The 24,202-nt window shown below is 45.1% G+C and overlaps 1 protein-coding gene across 2 annotated transcripts in view; it reads right to left on the reverse strand.

Annotated features, from left to right (window-relative positions):
• Nucleotides 1–24,202, reverse strand: part of CNST (consortin, connexin sorting protein) — a 357,608-nt gene that overhangs the window by 293,771 nt on the left and 39,635 nt on the right. The window lies entirely within an intron of this gene.

Below are 24,202 nucleotides of genomic sequence, written 5' to 3' on the forward strand. Positions count from 1 at the left end.
ATTTCCATTTAGCTGCTTGATTCAAGAGGCCAAGTATATGAGCTAAGAAATGCAGTAGTAATAACTTCATCCTCAGTTTGAATACAGCAGTAGCGATCTGGTGTTTCCATCTTAACACAGTTCTGGACCTTTTAAAGGAAAAATACCATTCCAAAACAAGTAAACCTGCCTTATTCCTTTATGTTTTGCCAGGAAAAGATCTGAGTCAGCTCATGCTTTCTAAATAGGTAACCTCTTCAATGGGGCTGCTGCAGGCTATGGCTAACAAAAAGGATATACCAGCTGTGCAAATATTGGAAAAAGAAGTAAATAAGGTGTAATGGATACAAAGCACAAGCTTCCACCCACTGCCATAATAGTACGACCAGATCAGTGACATTAGCATAGCTCTACCCTTGTTGGGGCCCAGTCTCAATAACTTAACTTTTCAAGTGTGTTTTTTTTCCTTCTATAGAGAAAGCAAGGGTTACATAAAATAAATACCCATGGATTAAAATGCAAAGTAGGTTCTTAATCCTTGGAACGCTTATAGATGCTCCCAATAAGAGTATTTTTTTTTTTTAATTTCATTTCAGGCACACTGGTGAAATTTACTGTGTAATTGAAGAAGCAGAGTTTTAACCTAATTCTCACTTTAATGTAATGAAGAGTAGGTTCTTCTTTCTTAGCCCACCATCCAGCTCATCAGCAGCCTTCTCAGCTCACTATATATATATATATATATATATATATATATATATATATATATATATATATATATATATAGTTAAAGGAAAGCAAGTCCAACATGCAGTATTTGTAAACATCTAGTGTGGCATCAGCAAAGGCTGCTAGACTGTGGTGTGGCAATATGCCAATGCTCACTTTTCAATAAGCGAGTTGTTTAGCCCCCATCCCATCCACTGCTGTGGCTAAAACCCTCCATCCCACTGTCTGTTTTAGGTATATCCTTCGCCCATCCTGCCTGTTTTGGATATATACTCCCCCATTCCACCAATTCCATGTGTTGGCTTTCTGCTTGTATGCCACTCGTTACTTCTGTGCCAGGTGCTTGCCAGTTTTCTTCTGGTGCTGTGTGACTTTGAGCCATCTGCGTCCTTGCAGTGTGTGGTTGTTTGGCACCCTGTCTCTAAGCATCGGGCCTGTCTGCTACCTTTTGTCTAGGCCTTTGGGCGCTACTGCTAGACCACTCCTGTGCATCACTCAGCACCAACTAAGCACCAGCATCTCTACAGCACCACTCAACACCACCACAGCACCACCTCAGCATTACTCGCACCACCTGAGAACCATCAAAGCATTACCGAAGCACCACCTCAGCATCACTGAACACCTCAGTATCGCACAGCACCACAAGAGCACCACCTCAGCGCAAGCACACCACCACCATAGCACTACGTCAGTTTAACTCAGCATTACCTGAGCACCAGCGCAATATCACCTCAGCACCAGTGCAGCACCAACTCCGCACCAGCGCAGCACCAACTCCGCACCAGCCCAGCACCAACTCCGCACCAGCCCAGCACCAACTCCGCACCAGCGCAGCACCAACTCCGCACCAGCGCAGCACCAACTCCGCACCAGCGCAGCACTACCTCCGCACCAGCACACCACCACCATAGCACTACGTCAGTTTAACTCAGCATGACCTGAGCACCAGCACAACACCACAACACCACCTCAGCACCAGCGCAGCACCACCTCACTACCAGTGCACCACCACCTCAGCGTAGCACCACCACAGCATCACTCAGCACCACCTTAGCACCAGCGCAAAATCTCCTCAGCATCAGTCAATGCAACCACAGCACCACCTCCGTATCAGCACAGCACCACCTCCGCATCAGTGCACCACCAGCAACACGCTAACTCAGCACTAGCGCAGCCCCATCACAGCATCGGCGCAGAAACACCCCAGCACCAGCGCAACACCACCTCAGCACCACCTCAGCACCAGCACCACCACCTCAGCATCCGCGTAGCACCACTACATCCTTCAGCACCACCTTAGCACCAGCGCAGAATCTCCTCAGCATCACTCAACAACACCTCCGCATCACTGAGCACCACCTCTACACAAGCACACCACCACCTCAGCACCATGTCAGTATAACTCCGCATCACCGAAAATCAGCACAGCATCACCTCAGCACCAGGACAGACAAACTAGAAGACATTGTATATGTTAATTCTTTACTTGGTTATATATAAGGTAACAAAAATGCTTATAACACTTTACTATAACGTTTCAACATGCTGTACAGCAGCCGCACTGCTCTACAACATAGCTAAAACCCATTGGCAAAGCCAATAGCTCTGGCAAAACACTTATTAGGTCCCAAAGGCGAGACCTATTGGTTATGCAGGTGGTGGTTGCTGCTTTCTTTTCAGCCATTTACTGACAATTAATTTCTTTCTTCCATCTCTTCTCTCCCGTGCCAGGCCCTCACTTGCTGTTGGTGACTTTCCTGCTTTAGCCTGTTAGAAAAACCGCTGTCCATGAAACCATTCAGGATGCCAAAAAACAAAGAATAGCAGACGAACGCCAGAAAACAGCCACCATCTGTCACTGCCCCACATAAAGGAGCTCATACTGTTTATTGATCAACTAACAATACCTGGCTGTTTCACATATCTTTTATGAAGAATTATATTATCTAAAATCAAGCTAGGTCAGTTGATTAGTTCTGACAACGGGGTAAGCTAACCCCCATTCTTAATTCGCCCTTCTACAGCCTCCCCTAAAGGTTTACACCAAAACAAAAATCATACTAGGACTGCTGACAAGACCAGAAGCTAGCATTAAGCACTACTCGAATGCCATTCCCCCTAACACCTGTCATATTTCAAAGACCGAACCATAGAGAGTGAAGAAAGACAAAAATTAAAAGACACTGCATGCTTGCTACAATCCAGAGTCCTTCTCTTCCAACTGCTCAAAGTTTCCTAGTTTATTCTACAAGTAGTCAGAGCCCTTTTCCCTACCATCTTACAACACAATCCTCTTTCTACCAGTGAAGTCAAATAGGCTGCCTGTTACAAAACTAAAAAGAATTGCATGCAAACGTACAAGCTGTTCAAAATCCTGTCATTCATTAATGCAAAATCCGAAATATTAGCACTGAAGAGAACGTAGTAATTCTAAACTAACAACATGCAACACATTTACAACATGTTAATGTGTGGGGCTACTGCTAATGCGCCTTCCTGCTGAAGATACTGTAGTCATTTACTGCCTCCAGATTCAAGCCCTGTACATCCAAATGTATCTGCCTCTCTGTAGAGACGAACCCACGAAGGTAAGCAGAACAAATAGTTAAATTGAAACAGGCCTGCCAGTCCAATTTTTATAGCTTTTGGTGAGCTGAAATCTGATGCCTACTATCTTCTACATATTTAATTAGCAAAATGTTTTTCCACTGAATTACGGTCGAACATCCTCTGTTCAAACAATGAATCAATTTCTCCTGAAAATTCCACTGCTTTGCTAGTGTCTAGATCAGCGCATACGACTGGTCTAACTTACCTTACAACTGGAATCCCTAGATGTTTCTGCTGTTTTCTATAAACCTCAAATCTATAAATTTTGTTAAGAAAACAGCTTTGTGAAAACAGTATCTCCAAAGTAACTTATACAACATCTGTGATTTGTTTTGGGGAAAAAGTACCCAAAAGATTGGCAAATTGAAGAAAAAACCTGACAAAGGTAGCAGGCAATTTTGACACAGAATTGTACATTTTACAACAACTTAAATACCATTTCTTTTTGGCATTAATAAATAGGTGTTACATGCAGGCATGTCAGTAGGTATACGTTTTAATAATGGAAATCCAGGCTAACACCATAGCCAACATTTAAAAATCATAATATGTTGCCGCTGACAATACTTAGCAGTGTTCATCTACTTAAACATGTACTGATATAGGTATTGGTAAGTGCTTTCTATCGCGCTAAACAAGGGATCCAAAGCACAATGTGATGAATGGGTTTAGCCAAGTAAAGTCTGTGACAGGTCTTCTTGATTGCACAAATACTCAGAGTTCATTTACAACAACAATTTGGAAAAATCAAGTGATTGTGTTACACTGAGTGAGTTTCCCCAAAAATTAAAGTAAGCAATCTGAATGTTGCCCTATGCTAGCCAAAGTTATTATCAAAACTGAGGCCTGCGAGTGCAGGTATATTTCGAGACCTACCATGATTTAAATATAAACATGCTCATTCACAAATACTATAGAGAAGACGAGAGCAGAGCATCCATTAATTTGAATTCACATAACTTGTCTAAGAACTCCGTGGTTTTGACCCAGGAATAACTGGGGAACACCAGGGTTTTTTTTATTAGTCTTTCCGCATCAAAATTGCATAGAACAATTTTCAAATTCAGAACTGGCGTAAAATCAAACAATGAAAGGGTTTTATGATGAATATATACAGAAATTATTGGAGGTGTATTTGACAAAATAATGAAAAATATGTAATACAAATAAATGCGGACTATCAAATGTTTTTGAATGAGAAACAGAAAATAATTTACTAAAAGTATTATTGAGATATTATGCGAGAAACTGCGTAGAAGGCCTTGTATTAAAAATGATAATGTAATTTGTAGATGAAACAGCAGGTTTGACTCATTTCATTCGTTTTAAAATATAGTCAATGATGTTGGACCAGAACTTGACAATTCTTTTATTTTGAAACCTATGTTTCTAAAGTTGTTATTGCTTAAAATACACTTTTTTTAAAATTTCACTTGAAGCACGTCAATAGAGCCCCTGCAGAGATCGGAAGTATTCAGTCCAACATAATATGACTCTTACAACAATCCAAATCATGGCATAATAGAAGGTGAGGAATAATTGGGCACAGCTATTATAAATAGGGCTCCTTGTTTTACGTTTTTTTTACATTTCCATCTATATTTATCCATATTTATTTTTTGCCCATCTTATTGGTATTTATACATATTTATGTTGTGTTTTGAGAATAAATAGAGTCATAAAATGGTATATTTCAACATTTATTTAACTATTAGACATGCACTCAGACATGAATGCCTGTTGTGTTTAAGCAAATTAGGCAGCCCCATATAACAAAACACTACGCTTAAAGTGGCATATTAGTGTTACACTACAAAAATGCATGTTAACAAATGCCTGCATTTAGGGAAATCTGATCCTGTTTTGTAAGTCCCCATTATCGGTCTGTGTGGTGTTTGTCTGGAATTCATGAAAGACAGCATGGTGAGACACTCACAAGAAGCACGATTTCTAGTATTTTTCTGTTTTTAAAAATAAATAGACAGGAAACATTGTTTTCTGTCTGTATTTATCTGTTAAAACCAGTACAAACGGAAAACTGGGAGCCTTAATTATAAATTACCTCACCACAGGACACCTAATGAATTGCTTTACCTTACAAGATTCCTATAGCATTTCGACCCAAGGACAGGCTGAGTTTTTGTAGATCTCCCCAACTCCGTTATTGACAGATACCATATTCCTATTAAGAGCACAACTCCATTGTTTCACTGTCAAACTGCCTCTGAATCGACCTCAATATTTACACTGGGAGCTAAAGAATGATCACCGCCCCCGAAAACCACATTAGGGTTTACTACTCCTATCTCGCTGTACTTTCACAAGGGGAATCAAGACTTACTACCTTAACTACCATACACTCCTGAAAAACACCATCTGCTTCTCTTTTGTAATTGACTTCAGTCCTTAATTCTGAGTTATTTGTATTTACTTGGTTGTTCAATACTTTGACATCTGCTACTAAGGACCTACGAGAAACCAACAAATTCCACAGTATCGTGCCTTTCACCTTTGTCCTCCTCCCGCCCATGTAGAATCTTTTAGCATTATGAGGTCCAGTGAAAATAAATTACCACACCTACATTGGGCACAGCAACAGCAAAATAAAGCAACACCTATGGTGTTGCCATGTCGATCTTTGCTAGAGAAAGGAACAGCAAGTAAGAAAGAGGTTGTAAAATAACATTTGTCAGTAAAACAAATCAGATACTCAATTGCTAAACACAGGGACCCATACGTTTTAACATGACAAGGCTGATGCAATAATAATAATAATAATAATATAATACTTTACCATATCAACATTGCCCTTTCACAATCAATTTCTGGGCGATGGCCATGTCACGAAAGCAAAACAATGTAAAATGTTGTACAGACTCAAGATGAGGAATACCTATGACCCAACGCATAGGACACAGCGCTTGGGGGTCAAGGCAAAAAGGCTTTATGTTTATTTTGTGCTCTGGAAACTAACCCCCTTGCATGCAGCACGGATCCTTTGACAATCATTTTGTAGTACCACAGTAATGTTGTGGGAAAGAGGATGGTCGGTTGGTGCTGCATTAGCAAGATCTGTATCCTATAAGTTTAAAATTGTATAAATGATTCATAAGCGGAAACCCCTTACTTTTAGGGCAAGTACTCCTATGAAATATAGTGAACTGCCAGGCCTGCTAGCTTTGCCGACAATAGTCCTATATAAAATCTTTAACTCTGCAAGTTTTCAAAATATAACTATTTGCTTATAATGTTCCCAAAATGCTCCTTAATAGTACATACATTCAAGCACAAGAAAAAAAGCATGACTGATGATCGTTTGCTTTAAAATAAAGTACACCTAAAATTATTCTACAACTCCAAAAAATTAAAGTTGTTTAACCAAGATGCAATTTTTCTTTTTTTTATTTCTTTTTATTAAAATTTGAAAACAAACAGTAAAAAAAACAAGGCAATACAATCATTACAAATGGCGACGCGTCCTGTGAGGGAGGAAAGCATACAACTTTGACACGATCAACAATACCGGATGGGGGATAGTGAGGGGAATTGCTTCAGGAGGCATTTTAGCAGAAACAGTAATAGGAATGTCGGGTCAGGGGGACGGTGGATTGGTCACGACGTGTGTGAAGGGGGGTGTACATATTTCACCTCGATAGGAGTTCCACTGGCCCCAGATTTCCCCCCATTTTTGGGGCCTGCCACGTGCCACGTATGTGGTCTTCTCTCTAAACATACACCAATCCATGTTTTCCTTCCATGCCAGAACAGTGTGCGGCCTCTGAGATCCCCACTATTGCGCAATATCTCTCTTGGCAATCATATTCCCGAGGGTCACCCACTGAGTCTTCGCCACATCATAGTCAGTCGGCTCCCAAACATTCAACAAGCATCTCCTAGCCTCAGGCAACAACGCAACACCCGTGACCTCTTCCACAACCGCATGCACTTGGTTCCAATAACGCACAACCGCCGGGCACTCCCAGAGTATATGGAGAAAAGTGCCCAGCAGGCCGCATCCACGCCTACACAACCCGTCCGAGGAATATCCCATACTAATAAGGCGAGGACCAGTCACATAGATGCGGTGGAGAATTTGAAGCTGCACAAACCGGAGACGAGCCGGAATTGCAACCTCCTTCGGTGAAGATACCGCCGACTGCCAATCCTCATCGTCCAACTCTAGACCATCGCCGGTCCAGGCCTCTCTGAGACGGTCTAAGAGGTCAACCCGATTATTCAGCAACTTTTTGTAGATCAGCGAAATTGTACTGTCGGGGACGTACCCGTCCAGTACCCGGTCTTCAAGTGGGGATGCCTCCGGGATAGTGGTACCCGACTGAAAAACCGAGGTCAGCGCGTGGCGAAACTGCGCATAACGGAAAAACTCTCTATCACTCAACTCGTATTCCAGTTTCAACTCCTCAGAAGTTTTGACCCTGTCCTTGACCCAGACATCATTCACTCTGCATATACCAATCACGTCCCACCTATCAAAGCCTTTCGTCTTCCATAGGGAGCCAAGCCTCTCGGATGCGTAAAGCGGCGTCGCTCGAGTCAATCTATCCTCCCATCCCATTGCAGCATTTGCACGATACCATGCTTGCACCGCTATCTTACCTTTAGGGCTCTGCACGGTTCATGCCCTAACTATCTGAGAGCACGACTCCCTAGATACACTCAGACCCGCTCTCTTCGCTCGAATGATCGGGTTTTACTGAGTGTGCCACGAGTCAAAAGGGCAAGACTGGGCGGTCGGACTTTTTCAGCTAACACGGCTCGACTGTGGAACACCCTACCACTTGATTTGCAAAGGGCCCCGTCAGAGCAGAGCTTTAGGAAACAGCTCAAGTTTTGGTTATTTTCACTGGATCATTAACTTTGCTCGCTTACCGGGCAGTCTGGCTTTGTTTTGCTCTCACAGCGCCGGGACACCTCCTAGTTGAGGTAGCTGTTCGCGCTATAGAAAATACAGTATTATTATTATTATTATTATTAGTCGGACCCGTGAGCATCTTCCCGGCAGATTTTGTATAGAGCGCCCGGTTGTAATCCCCGCCAGGCAACAGCCACTTGTCCATTTCGAACGCGGGGTTCAACGCAGGACCATACATTCCATGATTAATCGCCCACAGCTGGGAGGCCCAATAATAACGCCTAATATCTGGGAGTGCGATTCCACCACCGTACCAGGGGAGTGTCAGCTTGGCAAGGGCAATGCGAGATCGCCCGCCCCATATCAGTTGTCTCTGTAGACTTTCCACCTCTCGAAAGTAGCTCGCCGGGATAACGTCAAACGTATTTTGTAACGCATATAGGAACCGGGGCAGTGACATCTTAAATAATGCTGCTCGTCCGAGGGGGGACAACGGAAGTTTGCGCCATGCCACAACATCAGTCCTAAAGCGTTGAAGCGGGGCGAGCAAATTACGTTCATAGCGGACTACAGGATCTAGGGCAATAAAAACCCGCAAGTATTTAAATCCCGTCTGCACCACCTGTATGGGACAACCACGCGGCAAGGGAGGAGAATCACCCGAAAGGACATATACACAAGACTTAGACCAGTTAATTACAAGGCCGGAATTCTTCCCGAAAGAATTTAAAACATCAACTAACACTATCAGCGACTTCCGAGGTGACGTGAGGTACAACAGGATATCATCCGCGTAAAGTGACACTCGGTCTTCAAAATCCGGGGTCCACCGAATACCTTTCATCGATGGCTCCCACCTCAGCCAGGCTGCCAAGGGTTCCAAGGCGAGGGCAAAAAGAAGCGGAGACAACGGACACCCCTGGCGCGTACCCCTTCCGAGAGTAAACGGCCCAGAAACTCGACCATTCACGACCACCTGGGCCAACGGTTTCTCGTATAGCAATCTCACCCAGCCGATAAAAAAAGGGCCAAAACCAAACTTCGCAAGGGCTGCCCAGAGGTACGGCCATTCTAGCGTATCGAACGCCATTGTGGCATCCAAGGAGGCCAATATGGCCGGCTCACGTAGAGACGTAGCCCTCGTAAGGACACCATGTAGGCGCCGCAGATTCAATGCCGTGTTACGATGCGGAATGAAACCAGATTGATCTGGATGGATCAGGTCGCCAATTACAGTTATCAAGCGGTTTGCGAGCACCTTCGCGAGGATCTTGGGCTCAGCGTTTAAAAGCGAAATAGGTCTGTACGATACACAACGATCTCGTGGTTTCACCTCCTTATGAATCAGACAATAGATGCAAGACGTTGATCAGAAGGGAGGGAGCCCACATCTAACGACTCCAAAAACATAGACCGAAGATACGGTGCTATTCTATCAGGGCGCAGCTTGTAGAGCTCAATGGGGAGTCTGTTACGACCCATGGCCTTTCCAGATCGCACAGAGCGGATAGCAATCGCAACCTCCTTGACGGAAAGCGTCGCGTCCATCGATTCCCTGTCTAAATCCGACAAGCGGGGCAGTGTAATGTCTCGTAACAGCAGATGTGAGTCCTGCTCTGGCCTGTCGGATACAGGGGAATACACAGTTTGGAAGTATTCCGCAAAAAACTCCACAATCTCATTAGGGTCAGTCACTCTCACTCCATCCACTCTTTCGATCAAAGGGACCACACGACTCGCTCTCTCCTTATCTAGCCAGGCAATCAACTTCCCCGCCTTATCTCCCACATCATACAAACGTCCTGCTGCTCTCTACTCATCACTTTGGCGGCGTCCGTTACCAGTGCCCTATAGTCGAGTTGCTTGAGACTGAGGAGGTGGAGCTTGTCCCGAGCGACACCAAGTTCCATTTCCCCTTCCAAGTCAGTTATTTCGGTCTCAAATCGGACCACAGCCTCATATTTATGTTTCTTAGCGCCATTGATTAATGATAGCGCCTGGCCACGGATAACAGTCTTGAAGGCTTCCCACAGCGAGACAGAAGATGACACAGACCCCACATTTTCCGTGAAGTATTGATCCAGTGAGTTGACCAATTCCGCACGGGTCATAGGATCGCGGAGGTACCAAGGGTTAATCGGGGCTACCCGGCCCTCAGTTCCCAGCCTCACTTCCATCACAAGCCATATTGGGAAGTGGTCCGAAATACCCCTAGCCAAATGTCTAATCTCCCTGACAGAAGAGGCCTGTGTCGCGGGCATCAGAATGTAGTCGAGTCTCGAGAGACTACTGTGTGCACCAGAGTGAAACGTGTATTGTAACTGCCCCGGGTGAAGAAGCCTCCAGCAATCTATCAATCCCAACGTATCCAAGAAGCCACCCAGCCAGGACTGTGATCTTATGAGTTCCCTGGGGGGTAGCGGTCGTCACCTCCGGAGACAACCGAGTTGAAATCACCACCCACCACCAGGATGCCCTCCGGAAGCCCCAGAATCACCCTCCCCAAGTCGGCAAAAGTCGTAGTCTGAAGGCCAGGCAGGACATAGACAGAAAGCAGATTGATAGTCTTCCCCTCCCATCTTCCAGTAATGGCGGCATATCGCCCCCCATCATCAAGGATGATATCATCCACCTCCAGAGGGAGGGAACCCCTGACCAGGATGCCCACCCCCCTAGATCCAGAATGTGCCAGAAGACTGTAGCCCCGCCGATTCATAGCATGGCATGTGTTTCCTATCATGTGTGTCTCCTGCAGTAGCACCACATCGGGGGAGAGGCGTCTCAATAGTTGTAACACCACACACGGTTTTATCCTATCCCCCATTAACATTCCGACACAGTAATTTCAATCCCCTACCCCCCATCCCAGGAATAATTGCTGCATCCAACCCACAACGAATGAGACATCCAAATCCAGAAGTCAATCAATACATTGCCTTGAAACGAACGAAACACCAACAACTTCCCCCCTCTCACCCCCCAACAGATACCCAAAACCCAGCCCACCACCTTGCACCCCTGCGTTAGACTCAAAAGCCACCCCAACTTGCAGTGTGCCTGTTGCCCTAACATATAACTAATCTATGAAAAGAAACCCCGGAGGAGGAAGAGACCACCCCCCCCGCCACCCCTGGGTAGACACCACTATCAAGCCAGTTTAAGAGTCATCAAACCACAAGCTGGAAGGTCCATATGTAGTCCAGAAAACCAGGTTAATTTCGCATTCCTGCTCCAGCGGGCCACCTTCAGCTCCTCCAGAATGTTCAGAGTGTTCCTGCTGCCTGGGCAGAGTGTCGAGCCAGTCACTAGCGGCGTCAGGGTGGTCAAAGAAAAACGTCCGATCTCCATATTCCACACGCAGCCGAGCTGGGAAGAGCATTGCGTATTTCATGTCCCTGTCCCGTAATCGTCTCTTCACCCCCTGGAACCCCATCCTTTGCTTCTGCACGAGCTGGGTAAAGTCCGGGTAGAAGCTCACCGTGGTATTTTCGAATTTCGTGGGGCCACCCAACCGCGACGCCTGCAGGATAGCGTCTCTATCCCGAAAGTTACAAATCCTGGCGATTATGGGTCGTGGGTTGGCACCCAGCTTAGGCTTTCCTCCCGGCACCCTGTGAGCACGCTCCACAGCAAAGAAGTTGCTCAAGCCTTTAGGTGCAAGATGGTTTACGATGAGGTCCTCAACGAGGAGATCCACAGTTGGGCTTTCCGGTTTTTCAGGGACCCCAACTATACGAACGTTGTTTCGTCTTGCTCGACTTTCAAAATCCTCCAGTCGGCGAGAAAAGAAATTGTTGGAGGACCGTAAATTGCGGACCTCCGTTTGTAGATCGGAGACATCAGTCGTGAGGCTGGAGGTCTTCAAATCCAGAGATTTGACTTTTTCATTGGTCTTAGCTAAGTCCGCCCTGATTAGGTGGACATCGATTGCCACAGTGTCAAGTTTTTGGGCCACAGTCTCATATTGTTGGCCAATAGAGGTCTTCATGCTGGCAATGGCGCCCATGACATCACGTAAGGTCAAATCGTCTCCCGCCATCGAGTCATCTCCCGCATCTCCCAGGGATTTACTCGCACCGCCGTGGGATCCCTTAGGATGAGTGTATCGGTCCATAACATTCGATTGTACGGTACCCCCACGGTGGACTGACTTGGTCTTTCGCTTCTCGATCTCCGGTTTGCCGGCCATCTTGAAAGCTGCGCCCCCGAGGGGTCCTCGAGACCTGGTGAAAATGGCTCCGTTCAGTTCACCCAAAGGGGTCCGCTAGAAGAACAGGTTATAACTTGCCGTACGACGACCAGTGACTTTAGATCACGATACTGGAGCGAAGTTGCGGCGTTGATTACGCCATGGGTAGCAGGAGCGAGACCGAGGCGGGAGTGGGTCCAAAGCCAAAAACGAAACCGAAAGTTAAGACCTGGGCAAAGAGCAAGATCAGGCAGGCCGATGTTGTTCAATTACTGCCCGGGCAGGCCATTTACTCGAGCCTGGGGCAGTTCCGTGGAGCAGGCCACAAAAGTTCAGAGTATCGCAATGTCGGTTCCCGGAGTCCAAATCGATTTCTGGAAACAGCTATTATATCAGCTGGGTTGCATCTTCAATGACCCATCGTCATAACCAGGATAATATTCAGGATATGTGCAGGAGGTGGCGAAGGTCCGGGAGCCCTGTGCACACGCGGCCATCGCGGTTGCGCGCGAAGCTCCGCCTCCCCAAGATGCAATTTTGAGGACATATTTACGCCATTTTTTAAATGCATATCAAGATATATATTTGTTCAAATAAAAACGTAGAGACAATCAAAAGCAACAAGTTTAAAAAAAATGACAGGCCGGTTCTTAAAAGAACGACAGTGCACATCATAACTGGCAGGAATTAACACAAATGGTACTCCTGGAAACCCGCAACAGTTACTAGTTACCATGCTTCCTCCAAACAAACATTTATGAAGTCCATTTTCGCAGGTGCATTTCACCTCTTGTGAAAATATGCCAAGTAAGTTTAAATTCACTTGCTAAAACTTTTCTACGTAGAACGCCCTTTCCCTGCACCCCACCTTTTTAGGGAGGGTGGGGGTCCCTTCCCAAATTGGAAAAGCTTTTACTCCCACCCTTTTAAGGAGAATATAAATAACCTTCTCCCGGGTTGGCGGGAAATTTGTGAATACCCTTAAATTGGTTCATTTGTGAGTGGGCACAAACTTCCAGGGGCATTCTAGCTCTGAAACAAGCCCTCTGGCTTGCAACAAGTTCTTTAGTTCATCTGCTCACATGACAATCTTCATGGTTTGTTGATCCTTTAATAAATGCGAAACCAACTCTTGTACGTGAGTGGCAAACTTAAGCAGCTAAATAGGTCTGAGAATCGGGTCCGTAATGCTTTGCTTTTGACCTTGCAGAGTTCATCTAGTTGTAAAAATGCAAATGTTCAGCCATTTCTATAGTACTAAATGTGTTCTCAATTAGGTAAACCGTGGAAACTGAAGCACAGTGAGATAAAGATAATTCCCAAGAATTACAAACTGTGGTCAATTGGGGAAAGTTAAAACTGTGAGCGATCTTGTTGATCCTCAATTGGTACAAGGGGCACCAGACTACAAGTATAATCTGGCTTTATTTACGGTGACACTTTGTGAAATTAAGTGAATACTTGAAAGTAAATTTGCCAGAATAATTCACAAGATACTTCCATAAAAACTGAAATAAGAAAGAGAGCAATGGTAACGAACGTTAAAAAAATGAAATATTCTGCAATCTGCAATAATCATAATTCTAGTGTAATGAAGGCGATGGTATATTCACAGCTCAACCGTGATCAAAGAGCTGCCTTAAAAACCCGCCATTCCTAAACAGACCCTGTGAAAATTCAAAGGTTTGACACAAATACAGTGCTAGTATGGTAGAGTCCCGCATATCTAGGATTATAACTATCTCGTTCTGTGTACACACACATATTATTTATCAAATCCTACTCCCCTGCAGCCTTCATTTCTCAAAACAGAACTTTTCCAATATCTTATATTTATTTAAAGAGCTTTCTATTTTGTGAACATGACCCAAGGGTATCAGACCACTATATATGCCATTTAATTACAACTCATAATATTCAATAATGGAGAAAGGGCAGTAGTGAAATATCGTAAAAAGATGCGTCTGCTACAGTATGCAATACACAGATTACATATTTACACTAGTATAGCATAACAGTCCCCTCACTGTATCAAATTATATGCCAGACATCCATCTTTGTTTACCCTGCCTCCTGATCCCTAATCAGGGTAGGGCTTCAAGTGAACTCCTGCTATGTAGCTAGTAGGGATGTGGAATTCCTATAGCCCAGCGCCCAGGACATATTGTTTGGGGTCAAGGGCAACAAGTTTTAATGTGTATTTTGTCCTTGGGACAATTAGGCCCAACCCTCTGCAGCAAAAACTCTGTGGCTGCCAGTTTGCAGTACTACATTAAGGATCAGGGAAGGGCAATGTCTGCAGTTAAGGTGCTATTTTTGCCCATATGTTAATGCGGTTCAAACTTGCATTTATGGTTCATTAATTGAATGTCTTTATTATTAGGGCGAGCGCTCTAAGTAAATGTTGTAAGCTCCGACTGCACTGCTGACAGTGGTACCAGTATAAAAATGTGTACACAAGTTTTCAAAGTATAGCAATATGAGGCTATGTATAATGCTCCCAGAAGGCTCTCGGATTTGGTGCAAATATTTGCAGAAACTTGAAGGCAAGATTAATGATCCTTTGCTTTCAAAATAAAATGTGCATAAAAAAATGAAAGCAGGAAAAAACATTTTGCTAAACTACTGTGAAATCTCAGGTGCAATTTCTTTGCAGCATCATTTAGTAACATGTGTTGATGTATGCTAGTATGTCTCCAAAATATTCATAATGGAAATTCAGTGTAACCAGTTTCAATCAGATTATGGGAAACAAAAATAAACAAGTATTGGCAAAAACAGTAGGTCTGAAATTGGTGGTCAGCTTTTTAGTTTGTCAATGTGGGACTTGTTTTGGCATGGTTATTTGCTAATCCTTATTGGTTTGGGAGCTGGCGAGGCCTCACCAGTATAACAACCATTGGCAAAAGCAAAAATAGTTTTTGGTTCTCAAAAAGCACACACTGCCACAGTAGTTACTGGCACTGAACAAAACTACTTTGTGTGCCAATTTGCTCCTTGTGAAAGAGCAGAATGCTGTCACTCACAGTGAAGCCAGCCAATACAGAGAGAGAAAGACAGAATTGCAATACACACAAAAGGTCACGGTCAACTCCAGACCAAATCAGAGTTCAAATTATTAAGTTAAATCTCAAAAGTGCACAATTTTCCTCTGATCCTCTGTAGGATTTTTAAGCCTTGAGAAAGCCCTGGTCTGCTTGACCATCTGCGGTGAAACACGTGTCGGCCGTGGTATCTCCAGAACACCAAAAATAGGACTTCTGGATTTATAAGGATGTTCATGACAATAAAGCAACTTCTTTAAAAACAACATAAGACAAATGCATCTTCTTCATACATCAGACTTGAACCAAGGAAATCACCTGTATGACTTTAGTTATCCATATTAACTGAGGAGGAGCATATGCTCAAAACCCAACTGCACAATTACAAATACGAGGTTGGAAAGGTCCAGTGCCTCGAACTAAGCTTCTCCCTTGACTAGTAGCAGATACCAGCAAATCCATCCAGGAATAGGATCTCTTGACCTTCTCTGTACTGTTGATCAACATGATTGAAGCGTCTTGTCCCTGTTACCAGCCAGGCTGCAGCAAGGAGGGTTGCTTTGAGAGGAGCAAGGTGAACTTTAGGTATTCCAATTAAGGTCACTATTTCGTGGTCTAGTCTGGATAAGACCAAAGCTTGCATTTCAATCTTAAAATCAGGTGGATGGATGAATGGTTCGACCTTTTTGAGGAGGCTGAGTTGGAATAGAGCACTGTGTGTTGAAATTATGATGTGTGCTTCAGGCCACGAGAAATCTACTTGCCCCCTCACTATTTTTTTGTTTAAATCTTTTTTATTGAGTTTTGTTTTTGGCTTGTAACAAACAGGTAAAGTGGAAGCAGTTGGCTTCGGTACACTCTATACATGCCATATCCCTTGTAAATCAGGTATCTTAGACATTCTGACAATTCAGCATCAAAGGACGTTTCAACTGTCAAGCATGTTTCAAATGTTCACAACTAATACACTTAAACATGACCATATAACAATTGTTTGTACATGGTGTGAGATATTTATTGCTGTTGGTTACGTGTTAGACGCAGTATTGCGTGTTGAGTTGGTGTTGTGTGTTTTGCCTGTGGCAATGGAATACCTTGCTGTGTTTCCAACACTTGCAGCTGTCTGCGTCTGGTATGTTCATTGAAATTACCAATTGCATCGCTTCCCTATGTTAACAACTGCTGCAGTACGCATTAGGCCAACTGAGCGTTGTGGATCTGTGTCTGCGGTGGTAGTCTAAATTGTTTCTCATGTAGCGCATGTCATACAGATGCTTTGTGGGTGTGTCGGGCTTAGCGTGTTCCGTAACTGTGGAGTAGAACTAATAACGAAACTGTGACAAAATAACCTCTAACAGGTATGGGGTCTGGGCTGGGGGGGGGCTGGCGCTAGGGAGTACGGGGAATGGTAATACTGGTGTGGACGTCTGTATTGTAGACGTTGACGGTCGCTGTTGGCAAGATTGGGGGCATGTACATAATCACGCTTGCTCAGCAGGTTTGTGTCTTACATCTGACCACTACACTCCACCCTTTGCTTGTGGGTACTCCTCTATTCTGAGCACTCTATTGATGCGTCCCCTGTTGTAGCGCGGGTGGGAGACGCACTCTCTCACGTGTGGACCAATGTGTTTAGGATTACTTCCCAACTGGTAGCAATGGGGTCTACCAGATCCCAAGTGTGTCCTCACATCTAAGAGCAGTACTTTCTGCTTTAGCCCAGTAGAGCTATGAAGTGTGGTGGGTTGGAGTCTTTCCATCTCTTAGTAATTAGCCTCATCACCACTGTCTAAGAATCTAGACGGGACCTTCTTGTTGCGGCTTCTGCGGAATAGGTGCAGGTGGTATGCGCTCCATGCAAAGGGGAGTGTGCGGCCAGTGCTTTGTGTTAACGGATCTACCACTGCCCGCCAGTATTCAGTTAGTGTGGGGCATCCCCACAGCATATGTACTAAGTCTGCATCTAGGTGCATGCATCTAGGGCACTTTGCGTCTTGCCGACTGAAATACTGGTTGATCTTCGCAGGTGTGAGATATGCACGATGAGTGACAGAGAATTGTATTTGCCGCAAGTGCGCACTTCTGGGGACCTGGGTTGGGCACGCCAGCACTGACGCCCATTCCTTGTCCGTGAACTGGCGTCCTATGTCTGTCTCCCAGTACTGGCGGAGGGCCGATAGGTCTGCCGTCGTGTGATGTCCGAGTGACCCTGCAAACCATTTAATGAGGTGCCCACTCTGCCCCATAACGTGTAGATATTGGATGGTAAGGTGCGTTTCTGGCTCAGTGGATATGTCTTCCCATTTGGCTGTGATGGATGCCACTAGAGATGGGTGTAGCAGAAATTGACCTGGGGGCAGCTAGTCTTCTTCCACCAGCGATGTATACGGGATTAGCACGCTCTCGCGGTATAGATCTCCCATGTCACGGACCCCAGCCGTATGCCAGGTGCTAAGTTCAGTCGCCGTGGTTACCGCAGGGCCTCTGGCCGTTCCCTCTAGGGGTAGAGCCGGAGCGTATGGTGTGGTTGTTCGAGTAATATACAATGTTTTGCGGAAGCACTTAAATGCCATGTTTAGGAGGAGCAAGTTTGGTGGTTTGGTTCTGGAGATTGGAGGGAATATCATTGCTAGTTGTGTCAGCTGCAGCAGGGGTTGGATAGTCGCCGTGTCTCAAATATGATGGTCCGCAAACCATCTGGAAACCCATTGTATTTGGGCCGCCAAGTAGTACTGCTCCAGGTGTGGGACCGCCAGGCCACCCTGATCTGTAGGCAGATAGAGTTTGCGGATTGCCATTCGATGCCTAGAGGTACCCCCATATGAAGTCTTTTCACTATTTTCTCATGGGGCCGGAAGAAGGACGGGGTGATATAGTGTGGGAGGTTTGAGAAACAGTAAAGAAGCCTGGGCAGTACCACCATCCTTACTATGGTCACTTTACCAGTTACTGATAGAGGGAGAGTGTCCCAGAACACCATCTGGGAGGGGATCGTGGCTAGTGCTCTGCCCAGGTTACTGTCTTGTAGGTCTTTTGGGTTCCTATATATACAAATGTCCAGATATCGAAATGTATCTGCACACCAACGATCTTGCGTGCCTCCCAGCTCATATCCTGGGTCTCTGCAGCGCTCTCTAAAGGAGCACAGGCAGGACTTAGCGACATTTACTCGCAGGCCAGATATGGAGGCGAAGCGCTCCAGTATAGTTGCCAAATTCTGCGGGATGTTGTGGATATCCCTAAAGTATAGCAGGAGGTCATATGCATATAATGATATAGTGTGTGTGTGTGTGTCGTCCCTCAGCGCGATACCGTCTCATATCTCAGCGTGCACTGCCTCCGCAAGCGGTTCGATTGCCAATGCGAAGAGCAGCAGGGACAAAGGGCAGCCCCTGTGTACTTCCGCGAGGTTGGACATATAGGGATCTTATTTTTACCCTCACTGTCGGGACTTTGTATAGTAGCTTTACCATGTTGATGAATGAGTCTCCCAGTTGATACTTGTCTAACGTTGCAAATAGGTAGCCCCACTCTAAGGCGTCTAAGGCCTTTTCAAGGTCTAATACGAGGCAACCCGCTCTCGGCCATTGGGTCTGCGAATACACGGCGACTATAAAGTAGCGTCTGAGCTTTAAAGAGGTGTTTCTCGAGGGTACACACCCATTTTGGTCCCGGTGGATCAGGGTGGGCACCACTTACGCTAGCCTATCTGCTAAGAGTTTGGCCAGCACTTTGTAATCTACAATGAGTAAGGCGAGTGGCCTGTATGAGCCCAGTTCTGTGGGGCCTTAATCAGGTTTTAGCAGGGATACCAAATTGGCTTTGTACATGGACGGGGGAGGGGGGGGGGGGGACGCTGCTCTGCTATAGCAGTCATGTATACTTCGTGTAAGTAGGGAATGAGTTCTCAGCATTAGCTTTATAAAATTCTGCTGGGAATCCATCCAGACCTGGGGTTTTACCGCTCGCTAGCGCCATGATTGCATTGCTAATTTCGTCGGGTGCAGGAGGTTCATTGAGCGTCGCGCACTGTTCTGGCGTGGTTTCTGGCAGTTGTATTGCCTCTGGGAACCTAGCTGTCTGGATATCTGTCCGGGACGCTCTGGTCTGCTATAGTCCAGTATAGTGTTGAATCATTGCCTCATGTATTTCGAGCTGTGTGTACAACATCGGGCACAGAACTGTTTTTAGAGCAGATATGGGTTGGTGCGCCTGGTTTTGTCTTCCAAGCCATGCCAGTGTTCTGCCTGCACGGTCCACGGTAGCGTGTGTGCGTACACAGTGCGCTGCGTAGTTATGGCACCGGAGCTGATCTAACAGGTCTGCGTGCTCTGCTCGCAGTGAGTCTAAAGCTCTCGTGTCATTGCGCTTCTCCACCTGTTCCGTCTCATGTTCCACCAATTTCTCCTCCATCCTACTAATTCTCCCAGTTATTTGTTTGTGCAAGTTCCATGTGGCCCCCATGCAGTGCCCTCTAAGCGTTACCTTAAAGGCATCCCACTCGAGAAGGTGGTCTTCCGTGGTGCGGTTGTTATTTTCAAAGTAGTCTAGTATGGATGTACCTCATCAGAAACAGAATGCTGGGTGTTCCAATGCCGCTGGTTGCAGGCACCATGTGGGTATTGGGGGGTGTCCCATGTGAGTAGCAATAACAGGGGATTGGGTTCTGAGTGCGTGAGTCCCAGGTACTCAATGTGCTTGACATTTGGAAGCAGGGCTGGTGACTCAACAAATCGGTCGAGCCTGACATGCAGGTCGTGAACTTGAGAGTGAAATGAGTATATTTGTTCTGCCAGATTGAGCGTGCGCCATAAGTCTATTGGGGACCAGTTCGTGAGCCACCACTGAAAGGTTTGTGCATTAGAGACTACCTGCGAGCGCGTTAGGGGTGGGTACGATCTATCTAGGCTTACGTCTAGGACTGCGGTGATCCAAGGGAGGCCACTCCATCACGCCAGTAAGGCAGTGAGTTTTCGGAAGAAATGCGGCTTGATCTACGTTTGGCGCATACACTAAGCCTATAAGCATTTCCAGCCAGTTTAGTTTGCCTTTCACGAAGACGTACTTCCTGCTGGATCTACTACCACCTCCTCTGCTGTATGAGGGACGCCCGCTTTAACCCAAATCAGTGCTCCACGTGCCTGTGATGAGTAATTTTTACTATAAACTTGGCCCCTCCAATGTCTGCGGGGCCGCCCTACCTCAACCTGGGTAAGGTGTGTTTCCTGAAGGCAGGTGATCTGAGCGTGCCTGCGCTGCAAGTATGCATACACGGAGTACCTAAGGGATGGTGTGTGCATGCCCCGTACATTCCACGTCACTGTGTTAACTTGCGCCATAAATGCTTTTTATAGTCCCCTGCGTGTGATGCTTTGGAATCGTCTACAATAGTGATAGCGCCATCCTGGGATACCCGAGTTGGGGTGAACTAAAATAGGGGGTAATGATGCGTCAACATTGCACCTAACAGTGGCAAATGGTGTGTGTAACTACTTGCCCCCTCACTATGGCGAGTCATATGTTATCAGGGAAAACTATTTTTAGGGACTACTTTCTTTGTCCGGCGAGAGATTCCCGATGACAAAGAACAGGTGTTCTTTAAATTCAGAAAGTGAAAGAGCAATAAAGATGGCTTCAAATCTTGTTCCATTTGCTTTGTGTTAATTCTCACAAATTGTTCCTTATGTTGTCCTGGAGATAGTGTTTACAAAATCCTCTAACTTAGCAGTCAGAAAGAAAAGTCAAGTGAACTGTCTGACAATCGTGCTGGGTGAAATGAAAGGCTACAGGATGACAGTTGTTTTCAAATACATTTTACAAATATTTCAGTAGTTTGGAAGCCACTTTTTTATTTATTCTGATGTGTGATTGAAATAATTATTTTAATAGGATTGAAACAAATCAGAACACCTTACTTGGTGATGTGCAAATGTAAAATATTTGCGTATACCCAATTTCCACAATATTGTTTGCACAGTAAAATTACATGTCAGTGTGAGAGTTTGTGACCATCTCAATGGAAATGTGCTGTTTGTAAATGATAGTACACTACCAGAGAAGACACAGTCATGCAGTCGCCCAATGACAAAGCTATTGATAAATCAAGAGGCAAGTGAGGGGTCATGTGTACCCTTTTTATGTGGGCTAGATTTTTATTACACATGGAGCAAATGTTAAGTCTATTAAATCAATAAGAAGGTCGTTTTTGTACAGTAGTCCTGCTAAACTCCCATATCTGAAGGTGCTCTCATATTAAATAATTAAGAAAAAGGCGACTCAATAAATAAAATATCCGCTAGGATCACACAATTGGAGACTATATTACGGGTCGAGAGCGATCAGGATGAATTCTGTCATCAAGGAGTTCAGTTTGAAGAGTTTCTGGGCAAACCAGGTTTGGACCTTTGCCAACACGTTCTCGAGGTGCATAATATCTTCAACAGAAGATATTTAGGTACGGGTGAGTTTCACCGGAGTACTTAAGGTATGCCAGATTGAAGCGATGGATAATCTCAGTTAGTGGTTCCTCGCAGCCGTTGAAGGAAGTGGAGCCTTGGTGAACTTCTAGCCTCACCTGGGATAGGCTGGCTAAATAGCCCTCCAATGTCATTAGTTGTGTGCAGTTATCTAGATAAGAGAAGAACCATTTGAGCACATTTCTTGCAAATCCCATTCTGTGCTTGAGCATGTTCATTAGGGTGTTATTTTGGTAGTGTCAAAGGCTTTGGATAATCACACAGGATGAGCAGACCGGAGTTGTTTTGGTCCAAGATTTTGAAACAATCATTTGAAAAGTGCAGACTGAACATTTCTGTGCTGTGGCCTGGTATGAAACAGTATTGGTCGCTGTTTTGCAGGTCACATTTTTCAGTGTGTTGACAGAGTAAGGTGAAGGCACATTTTTCTAGTGCTTTCGTCAAGAGGGGGAGGCTAGTTACTAGTCGGGAGTTGTTCAGATCTTTTGGGTCGGCACCAGGTTTTTTTTCCAGGACATGTGTCAATTGCTCAATTTTTAGCCAGCCTGGGATTGTACTTTGGGTGAGCGATGTGTTGACAATCTAGGTCGATAGAGGGGAGAAAAAGTGACGGAGGTCTTTTTTGTGAGTGATGAGGGAACTGGGATAGTGAAGTGCGAGATAAATTTCAGTGAAGCGATTACATTCTGAATGTCTGATTCATCAAGGTTTTTTAAAATCAATCCATGTACTTTTTTCTTTGGTTTTGAGGGGTGATTAAGGGCTGGGACCAGCTCCTTGAACGTGTGTTCCTCTTGGGACGGGTGGGAATAGTTCAGTTGAGTCAGGTTCACATAAACCTCAGTGGTGACAGCTTTCAATTTTTATCTTCTCATCAAAAGATTTTTGAGAACCTCTCACATGTATTCAACCGCTACAGGTAAGAGTGGGGGGGGGGACCCAAGTCGACAGACAACCGGGGGAAAATAATAAAAATATAAAACACTTACCTTGCGCTCACTGCTTTAGCAAGTCGGCAAGCGCAAGGTAAGTGTCTATCTTTTTTATTTTCCCTCGTCATCTGTCAACTCCCCGTCCCCCCCCTCCCCACACACACACACTCTTACCTGCACTGGGCACAGCTGCATGCATCACTGTGAGCAGTGTTACTGTTTGGGAAGGATTTGTGCTTAATGTTTTCAAACTGGTACAAAAGGGAGTGGTGATGGACGGAGCATCTGAACCAATCAAACACTCAAACCCAGGCAAAAGATCTGGGTTTAATCCATCACCATTCTTTAGCCCACTCTGCCACCCCAGTTCAGACATGGCCATATGCAAATCAGTCTGACCCTGTGCCTCAAGGGAACAGTCCAGCCCGAACTGCCAAGCCATGCCTTCCCTGGACCGGAAACACCCCCTTTTGTACCATAATGTTTTCAAACAGCAGTCCCAGATGGTTTTTGCCGTTTGCTAGAAATTTGCCCTTTCTGCAGGGTCACCCTGATTTTTTTTTTGCATTTTTTGATGAACCCGATTTTTGGTGGCAATAGAACTCTGTGCACTGTACTCTTGCTAACCAGTGACCCAACCCCTGCACTCAGTGACTAAACCATTACACTTGGAATCACAGTTCCCATACTTTTTTAATGCCTTTTAACCGCTGTATTAGACACAACACTAAGCTCACAACATCACTTACTCCAGGATACACCACATACTTCCCAACATAACTCAGTTGAGATAGATCATAAACCCAACCAAAATAAAAACACCCGACAGGCTGAACTTTCTTGGTATTCAACATCACTTACCACCAAGAAATAACACAAACACACCAACATTCGTCACTTTCAGCTGGACTGGTCTACTGACTGCAATGAGGTGGAAAACCCTTTAGCACCAACTTCTAAGCATCAGAATCATATTCTCACAGTTAAGTGATTAGGACTTAGTAACGTAACCAAGAATAGGGCCATCACACAAATAATAGTGCACTCACAAGTTAATCAGTCTCAAGCATACAATGGTAACTTCAGACCTAGCTTGAAACCCACTGTACTAGCGATATCAATATCAATTGACAGAATATGTGCATTAGAAGTGACAGTAACATGACATATGATATAAATGAAAATCTTAACATGAGCAGGTGCTTGAAAGAAAAGAGAGTTATATGGGTACAAACCGTGCCTTCCACAACCAGACAAATGCAGACCTGCCCAATAATTCCACCTCAGCACCACCCCGTATCCAATACTTCACTGGGGGCTCTGCAAATCACAAGAGGAGATGCCCAGAAAGCAATAGCCAAGAAAGT

This window comes from Lissotriton helveticus, chromosome 6 (genome assembly GCF_964261635.1).
Source record: "Lissotriton helveticus chromosome 6, aLisHel1.1, whole genome shotgun sequence".
In the NCBI taxonomy this organism is placed as follows: domain Eukaryota; kingdom Metazoa; phylum Chordata; class Amphibia; order Caudata; family Salamandridae; genus Lissotriton; species Lissotriton helveticus.